Source organism: Coffea arabica, chromosome 5e (genome assembly GCF_036785885.1).
Source record: "Coffea arabica cultivar ET-39 chromosome 5e, Coffea Arabica ET-39 HiFi, whole genome shotgun sequence".
NCBI classification, from domain to species: Eukaryota; Viridiplantae; Streptophyta; class Magnoliopsida; order Gentianales; family Rubiaceae; genus Coffea; species Coffea arabica.
The window spans coordinates 15,252,019-15,265,212 of NC_092318.1; the positions used below are offsets into that span (position 1 = coordinate 15,252,019).

A 13,194-nucleotide genomic window follows, 5' to 3' on the forward strand; every position below is an offset into this window, starting at 1 on the left:
TGTAAACAAAGGAAGTTTAATTAGTATTTTCATAGAACTGCTCCTTTTAACTCTTGATAGAGTTGCATATAGTTGTCCGTGAGAGAATACAAGTTCGTACAAATAAATACCAACAAAGTCAAGTGTTTACCCTTGAGCTTTATTGATAGTCATACCAAAGTATAATGGCATAGGGAATTGTATTCGTTCAAAGGGAATAGGACTATTGGAATCATTTCAATTCGAAAACTGATTCTATGTAGAAAGACTCCCTTGCTCACATGTTTGCCTGAGCTTATAATAGCATGGATTATGTTGTTTGATAATGTTTTGCAAATGAGTCAAGCTCCATTGCAGAGGCATTCCGAAGGATCGATATTCCTTAATAAAATGATAGGAGAATTTGGCTTCAAGAGTAATCGATAAGGAGGTAAGCCATTTGAAGTGAAACTATTCAAAAAATCTTCCATTGCACCTTGTTGAGAGCAATCCAAACATTTGTCTCTACTGATATACTCAAATGAACTTCATAAAAATCTTTCCATCGGTGCATCATTTATTTCATCGACAAATTCATTTTTTGTAGTCAATATAGCTCTTTTGACTGGAGCAAATGACTCTAAGTAAGGATTATTCTTCATCAGTGTACTTAATGAGCAGTGAGCTTGGAATTTGAACATTATGACCACTGATTGTTTTTCTGTTCCATCTCCAATGCATAGTAAGTAATGGCTGAAGTTTGGATAAAATACAGCCTTGCTTAAGCTGAAAATTTTTTAGTACTAGCCAAATATACGATTTTATTAAACTTGCCTCTATAGAATCTAAGCTTGATCCTTTTGCTACAACTAGAAGATCTTACCTGAAATCGCCACAAATACCATCACCTTGTCCCCAAACAATCGATCACAATCCATAAGATCTCTCAATAATTTGTCGACCCGTATATTGCTACTTTCTTTGTCACGGGAGTTTCGTCCCAAATTATGAGTTTTGCTTCCTTTGCTAATGAACTGTGCTTGCTAACTTTACACATATTACACATATTGGATGGATTAAGGTCGATTGGAAGTGAGTGCGCCATCTTTCTCCTAGTAATATGGAAGCAGCAACTCCACAAGATGCAGTAGCTAGTGCAATATAGTCCTTTGATCAAACCTAAGCTAGAAGTGCTCTATATAAAAATATTTTCCCTATTCTTCCAGGTCCATCAAAAAAAATATCCCTTTCCTTTTAACAAAAACTGCTACAAAGTCTTTCTTAATTGGCTATTACCTGCCCTGCCCGTACTATTACTAGATTGAGCACTAGGACTGAACTAAGTCTTGTTCCGTTATAAATTTATCCTAAAGCTTGAAAGCAATGCGGATTAGCACAGAAAGCCAGGCAAGCGCCAAATCCCTTGCATGTTCAACCGCCATCTATTCTCGAAGCCTTTTGCCTTTTGTTAGAAAACCATGGTACTATAGCGGACTGCCTCCAAAAAATCTTCCGTGGCCTACATATATATTATACTTCTAATATACTATTAAAAGCAAATCTTTGTTCATCAGTCAATCTGGAAATAGAAGAAAGATCTGAATCAGATATGGTTATATTTCTTCACTTGATACATTTCTTGTATCTTTGTCTGCATCATCAAATTTTAGAAATTTTGTGACCAAGGCATACATATTAATATTTTTGCCCATGCATTCCAAAAATTTACTAATTTATCTTAGAACAATTATGTCTATCTGATTTGCTGAAAAATGGTTGAACTCTTATAATCTTTAGCCATAGCATCTATATATTTTAACCATAAACTTCTAGCATTAGAGGGTTGCAAGTATGCCAATAATATCAAAAATAGATGCCTTAAGTTGTACAGCATATGGTATGATGTTGTTTCCGTTGTCAAATAACTCCCCCCATCCCCCGCCCCCCACCCTATCTCCGCTTTGTTTCCCCTGCGGTCCCCTGCAGGAGAAGAAATCAACCTACTATATTTAACAATCTGCTCATCTACGGAACAATTTTATCATTCATTCTATCTCAAAATATTCAATAAAGACATGCTCAAGTACTCAACCTTAGATCATTCAACAAGTTGCAAACACTAATAACTAAAGAAGATTAACAACCTGTCAATACCATGAAAATGACAATAAAACATCCGACTGAGATGTAATAGGATAATATAGTACTATTAGTTTAGTTACCTTATTAAATAATAGATTATGACTTATTAGTCATTAGAGATACACATTATGTTATTAATTATATTATTAAATATAAAGAATTAGATTATAACTAAATTATTATATTGTGTATATATATATTTATTATATATACATCTATAAATTTAAATATATATAATTTTTTTTGTATACGAGGGATGGGGTGGGTTTATGATGGCTCGCCCCCATCCCGTTTTAAGGTGGGGGAAAATTTTCTCTCCTGCCCCGCCCCATTTCTACCCCCATGAGGAGTGCCCCCGTTGCCACCCTTATTGCTTTCTCCAAATATTGTTCCTACGCATTGTTTGATTTAAAGTAACCCGTGAGCATTGTTGATTCTCTAAAAGTGTTTACAATAGTATCATTAACAGTCCTGAGATCTGTAAAAGATGTTGGACCTCTTACATCTAGTAGTAATAATCTTAAAAAGTATCTTTTGCCTTCAGTTGGGATTGCACTAACAATTCTACCAATGACTTATTTTTGTCTCCTAATTCCCCATGTTCAGCTTGTTGGATACCAAACAAAATGCTATGGAAACTCTTTATATGTGCATTTTAAATCTTTTGAGCCGTTTTATAAGTTGCATTCATTATAAAAATTCAGTCAACATGCTTTGCTTAGCAGTTGGATATTTTAGCAAATCTAGCAAGTCTTCATTGTCTTGAAATGTTAGAGTGATAATTCTCTAAGTGTAGCTATAGATGAATGACAAATGGATGCATTTCGAATAGTGGAAACCTGAAGATTCCCCAAACTACTTCAATTGGAGAAACCCAGCAAGTAGACTGATATTCCATTAGTTCATCAACAGGAGCTACATATTGTCTTGATTGACTACAAAATGAATTTTGTCATGCACCTTATATATATACTTGTATATATACCTTACAATGTTAATTGTCCAATAATCCTCCGCATTAATATGGTAGTTAAATTTAGCCAAGAGGTATGAATTATAAGGGATGACCCATCTATTATCAAGCTCTTGTTCCCAGATTATCACTTTTCTTCCATTATTTCTTCTTCTGTATATCAAATAAGAGTTTTCACTATGAGTAGTCCTTTTTCCCCATTCCTTTCCCCATTCATGTAGACATTATCTGGTTTCATATCACCACATGGCCCATGAATCATATATTTACAAATAATCTTGAACAAATGATAATTTTGCTCTAGATTAGGCAATTCTGTAGATAGTATTTGGTCATAAGAATTCGTAGAATATAATTTTGACACTGACTTCATTATGATAAAAAAATGTTCATGAGGTAATCCATGCTTTTGAAACTCCACAACATACGTGTAAGCGACTACCCTGCCAAAAAATTCTTTTTTTAAAAAGCTCCTCTTTTAATAACTCCAACTTTGTATGAAAAATTTTAGTTGATAAGTCCACTCTGTTCTAGTATTCGTCTGTGTTAAGCATATTTTCTTTCATTTCTAGCCATGATGGATTGCAAATCATAGTTATAAATAAGTTTGGCTACTCAAAATATTACACTAATGCCATCGCATCAACATATCTTCTTTTCGTATCTCAAGGCCCTCCTATAAATAACACTGGCAAGATAACTCATTTTCTAACTATTGCACCTCAAGATTGGCTTACTGTGACTGAATCCATGACTCCTTGTGCTTGTTCAGTTCTCATCAACTTTTGTTTAATACAAAAGAAATCGGGCCTCTGAATTTCAATTTTTGAGTACATATCGGTGACATATTGTTGTAGCTCTCTACCAGTATTAAGAATCCCAGGTGTATTTTTCTTTCTCATTTGCAATAAATATAGTACTCACTCATTGAAATGGATTCTTTATGATTTCTATTGTTTTTCAGTAGTATAAAAATAAGATTGCAATATCTATTAGTTCAAATCAGCTCAAGCATAATGTTTGAAAAGAGGAAATATACTTAAATATACTTTTCAATATCAGCACTAACCTGGTTCTTCAAACTCAATCATTTCCTCAATTGATCAAAAATTGGATAGTGTTACTATTTGCTATTTGCTTTTTATATTCCTCTTTTTTTTTTTTTTGGGATTACTAGTTCCAGAACGTCTTATTCTAGCATGCCATCCAAATTTGCCCGAAGGAAATAGCAAGGGATATTGTAATGGGTTATAACACCCATAATAATACTATGCTCGATGACTTTGACCATCTTTTGTATGCACTTGAATATGTCTCTGATAAGATTGTTGGTTATGATCGCCTTTTACTCATAATGCTGCCACCTGAGATATGCTCGGCTTATTATGAACCCTTTGATCCATCTCACAATGTGATTTAAACACAATCTAGCAAGAATCCTGATTAGGCACATTTCTAATGCTTCCAAAGAAACAAGCATAAGGATTGGATTTCATTACTTCCAAAATTTTCAATACAATGCTCTCTGTTAGCTTTATCGAGAAAGCCATCCTGTTCTGCAACTCATGTTTTATATCATGAAATAGAGTTTCAAATACATCCCAAATCCTCCACGCGGTATTAATTGATTTATATAGTAATAGGTCTACCCATATATTTTAAATATATATATACACCATTGGTTCTTTTACATAGAGATTTCTTATAATGCACTCCAAAAAGAAGTAAAAACTGTGAGGACCCGAAATTTTTTATTTTATTTTATCGAATATTAGTAGTTTGTTTAAATTATTATTTACTCATTTTTCTCCAAATTATTTATTTCGATCATTTAAAATCCATTTATATGGAACGACGCCTCTTTTATATTTTTAAAAGCGTTTTGTTGGAAAAATTCACTCTTCGAAAACTCGTTTAGTTCAGAACAACGAGTGCACGTTTTTCGAGACTATATTTGAATCGAGAGTGTATTAATATTGGAGAATTAAGAACGATCAATAATAGATTAAGAAAGGTTAATTGAGGAATTAATACTCAATTCACGTGAGGACTCGTAAAATTATTATTTTTAAACCCCTAATTTTGGCTCAATTAATTATCTATTTGGATTTTTGCCCGAATATTATTTTCTATCCTTATTAGACCTAAATATATGGTTTTATAGCTTCGTTATATTTTTAAAGTGTCTCGTTTCAAAAGATTATTTTCTTAGAAGCTTGTTTAGTGAAAAAGTGAAAACGTGTCTGAAAACTTTAGCCAATTAGGAGTACAATAAGCTCAAAAATTTAAGACATATACAATGGTCCTAAAATAGACAATTTTAGGTTTAATCACACAAGTGATAGCCAGTGGTACAATCATTATAAGAATTTTTCAAAGGTTTCAATTTTTATTGCGCCTAAATTAGAAATACGTGTTTGCACGTGCGCGCTTAATTGAGGGACTTTGGACCATTATTTTGGGACAATTAAGAATGAATAATATTTATATGAATGTAAGTGCTCTAGAGGTTTAGTGCACTAGTGCAATAAACGTAAGAGAAATCGAACACAAAACGCGCGCGTAGGGCACTAGTTGTAATTGATTTGACGTATTTAATATATTAGACGTCAAGCGTCTTATGTACGCAAAGGAACCAGCAATCTCATTTCATTTTCTGCAAAGCTTCATGGCCGGATAGCAGCAGCAAAAGGGACAACCGAAACCTTCAACATTTCTTCTTCCAAAACTCATGCAAATCACCACCAAATCTTCTAAAAATTTAGCACCACTTAGCCTAAGTCTTGGACAACACATTTAGCTGGAAAAGGGAGGAGCTTTCACGGTTCTTCAAGCTTCAAAGGGGCCGAAACTTCTGTCCTAACCAGCCATCAAAGTAGGTAGTAATCAATCACCTTAAACTTGTCTTTTGGAGTTTGATTTATGCATTTGAGCTAGAATCGTCACTTTAGTAGCTTGTATTGTTGGGAAAATTGTTAAACGTGGGCTCTATGAACTCCCACTTTGGGTTGATGGCTGTGATGATATTTGATGATGGTTTTGTTGCTGAATTAGAGCTTAAGGAAGTAGATTAAAGGTGCTTTGTTACCAGAAACGTTATTGAACTCTTGAAACAAAAAGTTCCCATTTTACCCCTGCTCTGTTCGGTCATTTTAATGCAGAAACTGAGGATTTAATGGCCTGATTATGTTGTTTACATGTTGTAGCAGTTGTGTACAAATTTTCGTTGAAAAATACTGAGTTTTGGTGGGTCAAACGAATTTATTTCCAAAGCTAGTAATCTGGGAAAACGGTTGCCGTCGTAACCAGACCAGTGTTCGTGTTTCGTCCATAACTCCGTACTCCGACGTCAAAATCAAGTGCCGTTAGCGGCATTTGAAACTAGACGTTCCCATGTTTCCAACGGTGTATAGTGCACATTCTGGTTTCATGTGTGTGAGCCACACCATTCATCTGAAGTCGGCTGTCCTGTTTCTCCATTCTGCCGAAATGATTTGATGATGCTGCAACTTTAGGCTTAATTTCGAACCAGTTGCATGCTGAAACTTGGAATGATTTCTTCTGTGCAATTTTAGCCCTGTGAATGTATTTCTAACACTATCAACCATTTCCAATTCTGAGTTAAATTGAGGGAGTTATGATCAAAATACGGCGACTGCCTCGTTTTTTTGGAACCTTAGATTTGGACAGATTGCCTTAAGGATTTTTCCAAACTTTGGTTGATTGATTAACCACCTTTCCGAGGGTATTTTTCCATGAAATTTGATAGAGAGATACCCTTCATATGGGAGTATTATACTACAAAATTTGGTGTCAATACAAGTCCGTTTCGACGCTTAACAAAAGGTCCAAAGTCGGAACCAAATCTGGAAATTTGTTAACAGTCTTGAAATTTACCCAACTTTGAGCTACCATATCTTGGTGCTCGAAACTCCGATTCTCGATCCGCTTGTTCTGGACTAAACCTTACTTGCACCTATAATTGAGCAACAAATTTCAAGGGCTGGTTTGCAACGAGTGAATTCTGCTGAATTTTCAAAGTTAGCGAAAAACCAACCCCGGCTCAATCCTGGGTGATTTGGAACAGCAACTTTAAGCTCATTTTTGAACACCTTCCACTTAGATACATGGAAAAGTGTCTTCTAAGAACTTTTAGTACTTTGGAAGAGGTTTCCAACGGTACCAAGTTTTCCAATTTTTGACATGTGAAATCTGAGATACGATTTTTTTTCAAAATATCGTATCAAAACTGAAATTTTCTGAATTTCAAGGAAATGGAGTTTTTCAAGTATTCCTTATTCCTTCGATAATACTTGAACGTTTATGCTTGATTTCCAAGATAACAAAACTCGATTACTCTTGTACATTAAGAAACTCCACTTGAACCTCGATTTACTAGTAATTGAGGTTCATTTTCATGAAATTTCCCCAAATTGTACTAGTGCACAATCTTCCTTGATAATTGGGATGTGTGAATGATAATTCACTATTAAATGCTCAGGCGCTCAAGAGGACCTTCCAGAGGATCTCACGGGAGACGCCTAAACCATCATTTGAACTCGCTACTTGAATCACTGTGAGTGTCAAGTGCATGAACTTGTTGTTAAGTGGTTATCTGTTTCTTATCCGTTATGTAAATTTGAAATTTTGAGACGAGGGTGTACTTTATCGCACTCGTTCTCTTTCAAATGAAATTATATTCGAATTTTGCTATGTGAATTCGTATCCAACTTGTACATGGTAATGTGGATGTGATTTGTACTTGTGATTCGTATATGTGATCCGTATTTGTGATTCCTATTTGGAATCGTCGATTTGAGCGTTGCTCATCGACTTATATTCGTATTCGTATTCATATTCGGGGGACGCCCAAAACTCGTTGGCTAACTTTGCTAATCGAGCTAGCATGGGCTTGGTCGATAAGCTTAGCAAACCATGAGATATTCGTAGAGCATGATCTATTGGAGAGATCTTGCTCGGCATTACTCGTGCAGTATTGCCATGATATACTCGAGTATTATCAAAAACTTTGATGAGCGGGCCCGGTAAGGGGGTGTAACGGTGACGGGATTCGAAGAAAAGTGGTGTATCTACGGATTTGATACTTATGTGGTTGACGGAGTGTCAACGTGAGATGTGATCAAGACTTCGACTCGACTACGTGGAATTTAGCTCCTGAGAGCTACAGTATCCTTGAATTGTTTCTGTTTATTTTTCCTATTCGAAATGTGAATTATTCGAATTTGATAGCCTTACCTACAATGTAATTGTTGTTGCTACTTGGATTATGTGTTTGCATGTGTGTTTTCTTGGCCTCACTGAGTATTGGCTCATCCTATTAGTTTGTTTTCCTTAACAGGTTGGATTGGAAGATTTTGGTAAAGCCGACTAGATTATACTTTTGATTGGAATCGGGGCTGTAAATGTGTAGTCGACTTTTAATGGTTGCATTTTGGAACTTGATGTATCTTTTGTGAACATGATGTAAGATTTAAATTTTTAGTTAAGGAAGCGACTTTTCTTTATTTTGACTCGTAGTATTTGGTATGTATCGTTAAGTTCGATTTGATTTGTCTTGAGTCCTGGCGAGAGCTGGGCAGGCGTCCCGCGGATACCCTTGGGTTCGCCCTTGGGAGAAGTGGGGGGCGTCACAAAAACAAACATACTAATATATGTTCTAACATATGTTCTGAAACACACTACTTCTATTTGGCCAATGAACAACTTGATGAGCACATTTGACAACCGATTTTCATATAAGAATACCTTTCCATTAGAACAATAGAAGTTCGCACTTTCACAATAAAACTTCTTGGCTCCACAGTATTTACAATCTATTTGAGGCTTCAAAGTATCTGCTTCTCGTGGAATAAAATTTAAAGTTTCTAATTCTTGTGCTTTATGTTTGTCATCTGTAACTGGAGGCTTATTCTTCTTGGTTTATGATGATGGTTTTTCACTTGACCTTTAGCTATAAAGTAGATATATTCAGTTTTTAGTTTACAATAAATATTGTTTCAATGCTAAGGTGTATATTAAAATGTATAAAACCTATACTTGATTTAGAGCTGGTGGTTGTATGATAATCTGTATTTTCTGTTTTAGTTGGTAAGATTGTCATTCCTATGGTGCAAAGTAGGGAAACACCTATGTTATTACTAAGAGAACTGTAGGCTAATTGTTTATTGAAACATATATTGTGTTCAAAAGTGACCTGAAACATCTTCAACATTATCTTCTAGAAATTTATAGCAACTCTCACATATTGGACCCTTATCTTAAAAAGAAATAAGGCCTGATTATATATACTATATTAAGTTTAAAAGAATAGTCTTGGTAGGAATTTAGTTTTAGAAAATTCTAATGCTACTACATGTGTTTGATAACTAAACCTGATGTGTCTATTTGGTGAATTTCATGTGAGTGCCGCTGACAATGAAATTTTGAAGTAGAACCTAAAATCATCAAAGTCAAATTTTTTTATCTTTTATTTATATACATTATATTGTATTTTATCATAATCAAATGCATATTTTATTAGTATTTGAACCTTTTTCATATGCAGACAAAATATCAATAGGTTCTTTTAACTTGCTAGTATCACATACTGGTTCATCATCGGTTACTGCTTCAGAAGGAGCTAAATCTTCACAAATGACCATTGGTTGAAATGTTGACGTCTTTTGTCCCAATTGCTTAGAGTCTAATAGCCATTAAACAACAGGAGGGCACCGCTATATAATGCTGATTAGTTTATCACTATATTGTTTATATAAACGAAACCCCTATGATCGCTTATTCTTACCATTTTGCTTCATGGCAGCTTGCAAAGCAGATCCAACAGTTTTTTTTTATCATTTTACGTTTATTATAAGCTTCACAATGTTTTTGACAGATTTTGCCTTTTTCTTCAATAGATAGTGAAGCATATCGTTTTCTTGCTCTTTCATTCTAAAGCTGTTTTTTGGCATCAAGTTTATCATTACATCGATCCATGCTTAGTTTTCATGGAAACAAAGCAATTTTTAAATCTGCTATAAACTAAATGATGTTGAAAATTGGAACAACAACCAAATGAAGTGCATCGGCATATATATTAGAATTGGTACCACTATCTGACAACATATAGACTAGGAGACTATTGGACCACATGACCAAATTTGAACTTGGATAGCATTGCCACCCGATCTTGGTTTTAGCATGAACTGGGAGTAAGGTCTATGCCAAGTTATAAATATTGGGGTCAGCTATATAGTGGGTTACAGTCCCTTGATTTGGGATAGTTCAAGATCCTTCGATTGGTGACTAATATAAGGGATCGTCCTCACTTTGGTGTTTTGACCTAGGCCTGGCTGATAATTGCCCTAAAATAGAACTAAAGGAAAACTTAAGGTGGAACAACTAGAGACAAGACAACTTGTCATGACAGTAGAAATGGCGGATGACATATGTATGGGCCACTTTCACCATCGCAACAACAACAAGACAAAGGCTAGTTAGGGATTCCTCTAAGTAGTGGAACAGCACCCCCATGCTCACTGATAAGTACTAGCACGGCAAGGCAGATTTGATGGAACACTTATAAATAGGGCAAAATTGCCTATCTTGGAACAGAACAAGTTGGATCATCTATTTCTTGCATTTTGGAGTTTTCATTGCCACCTTCAAACATTCCATTTTCTGGCTTTATCTACTGCCTTTGCAAGGACTTTGAAGCTACACTTTTATTGGATTACTATTATTGACCCAATTTTGCATATTCCCAAGTAATTTGTGTCATAGAAGCTCGTTTTTTGTTTTCCAAGAAGAGACAAGAAAATTGTAATTTGTACCTACCTACCTACCCTCCCAAAAAAATTGTGCCTCATTTAAACATGAGAAAAATAGAAAGGATAATTTCATAAACCTCTCCTGATGTTTGTATAATATCACTCAACTCCCATAAAGTTTTTAAAATCTCACTTACTTCCCTTGTCAACTTGACAAGACTAAATATTCCTATCAAATGTCACAAATTGACAACATTACCCTTGCTCTTAATGTGAGGACCCGTAAATTTTCTTTATCTCATAATATGTTATTTTCTTTTCTTGCATGCATTTTCTTCATGAAACCCTATCATATTGCTTTTTCGAGATTTTTATAAGTCAATATAGTTTTAAAATCATTTTTTTAGTATAAGTTAGTTTTTAAGGTTTTAAGAGCGTATTATGGATGTGGGGCCCACTAGTGCGTTAAGTGCGATAAATTTTTGCCGATTAATTGAGGTTTTGTATCAAGAAATATTATTTTACAAGGTGCTAGAAAATAATTAGAGGTTATCTAGAGGGATTAACCATTGGAAGACAACAAGATGAGGATTAACCCTTGGATGCCATTTGTCCTTGAAACATTGGACCTTGACTTTGACTTGGACTTGTCTTAACCTTTACTAAACCAAATTTTAATCCAATTTCTTTCCATTTTCATTGTCTTGGCCGAAATTTATGGAGAGGAAAGAACAAGAGAGAGTTTCTTCAACTTCAACTTCAATTCTTGCTCAAATTTTGAGTTTCAACCGTTGAATTATCAAATTACTCCATCCAAGTTGTTTACTAAGGAGGATTAAAGCTTCTAATGGAGGGATTTGTGAAGGAAAAATCCTAAGTTATCATCTTTCTTGAGGTGTCAAGGTACTTTGCTTACAAACTTCCTCTTTACTCCAATTAATTGATAAGTAGTGGCTTATAGTTGTTATAGATGCTACTTTGTGGAAGATTTCATAGATTAAAGTGGAGTTAGCTAAATTTCTGATTTTTTTTGGGATTTTTCTGTTTTCATATGATGGTTATGGTTGGCCTTGGATTGATGACTCTAAATTGTGTTAAATGGATCCCTTGTCCGTTAATTACGGTTATTTGCGGAAAATTTCCACTTTGTGCGAAAAATTTCATATTAGGGTTTCAGTTCTGCCCGGTACTGTTTGGATAGGAAGAAGGCCGAATTAGCCTTAGTTTAAAACATGAAAGTTGTAGGAAATGATGTTTTATAGCTTCCTGTAAAATTTCAACCCAATCTGACCTCTGTAGCCTATGAAAAGATAGAATTACCCCTGCTACCCTGTTTCTGTCAAAAATGATAATCAGCCTCTGTGACCAGGAATATTACTGACTTGATTGTCGATGTCTTCTGAAGAATTATAGCCTTGTATTTAGCTTTCAAATGGCTTTGGAATTACCTGAATCGGAGTTGTGTGTGCTGAGATATGTTTGAATGAATCATGACTGCTAGTTGAATTTCACAGTGAGTTTCAAACTGGAAAATCTGGGGTTGTTTCGGTAAATTTGACCTAGTTAGGGTGAGAACTGGACTAAGTAGTCTTCTTCAAAGTTATAACCCTCTGTTTTAGCTTCGAAACGGTATAGCTTGCACTTCAATCCAATAAGCGTAGTTTCGGTTATGTCCGATACACTAAGTAGCGGTGAATCTACCTTTTTGGTTTCCTAGTTTAAACCTCATTTCCGATCATTTTCCTAGCTAAATCTTGTACTTGAATGACTTTGAGCCTATTGAACGGCTGTTGTGATAAATTTATATTGCGTATGACTTTGGGATTGATTGAGGAAAATAATGAAGCCATAAGTGGCTGGGAAAATAGGTAAATACAGAGGGCATGCTGCCCAAAATTTTAGAGTTACGCGATTCCTTCAATTGAGTTGATCTTAGTAAAAATGAAGGGTTTTGAGGGTTGTTTGTAACCCTAGGACCAACTGTTATCTTTTTACTCAAAAGTCATAGTTTATTCTTCTGTACTAGTATTTAACCTGGGAAGGCGTACGACATGTAGTCGAGTCTCATTAATGCATTCCATTTACTGGGTTTGTGGATGTGTGAACTATAATTGTTTTATCTTGATTATTTTAGGGTTTCTTGGCGATTAAAGTCACTTTGGGTAAAACACTTTTGAAGTATCTGTACTGGAACCGGTGAGTGTACCACTCCCCTCATTTGCTGCTTAACTTGGTTTCTGCCCCTGCAATCTGCGATTTAAATGACTGCACTATCTGTTTATTCTGTTTGAGACGAGGGTGTACTTTATCACACTCGTTCTCTTGTCTGTCCATATGTCTATTTACTGTGTA

General features: G+C 35.0%; 1 long non-coding RNA gene across 2 annotated transcripts; it reads left to right on the top strand.

Moving 5' to 3' along the window:
* The first annotated feature begins 5,719 nt into the window (after positions 1-5,719).
* On the top strand, positions 5,720-8,561 carry LOC140006215 (uncharacterized). 2 transcript variants are annotated; one of them, XR_011813848.1, is made up of 3 exons: positions 5,720-5,952; positions 7,575-7,649; positions 8,433-8,561. It is a non-coding gene; the product is annotated as an uncharacterized lncRNA (long non-coding RNA). The 2 variants fall into 2 exon arrangements; XR_011813849.1 differs by lacking the exon at positions 7,575-7,649.
* The last annotated feature ends 4,633 nt before the right edge of the window (positions 8,562-13,194 follow it).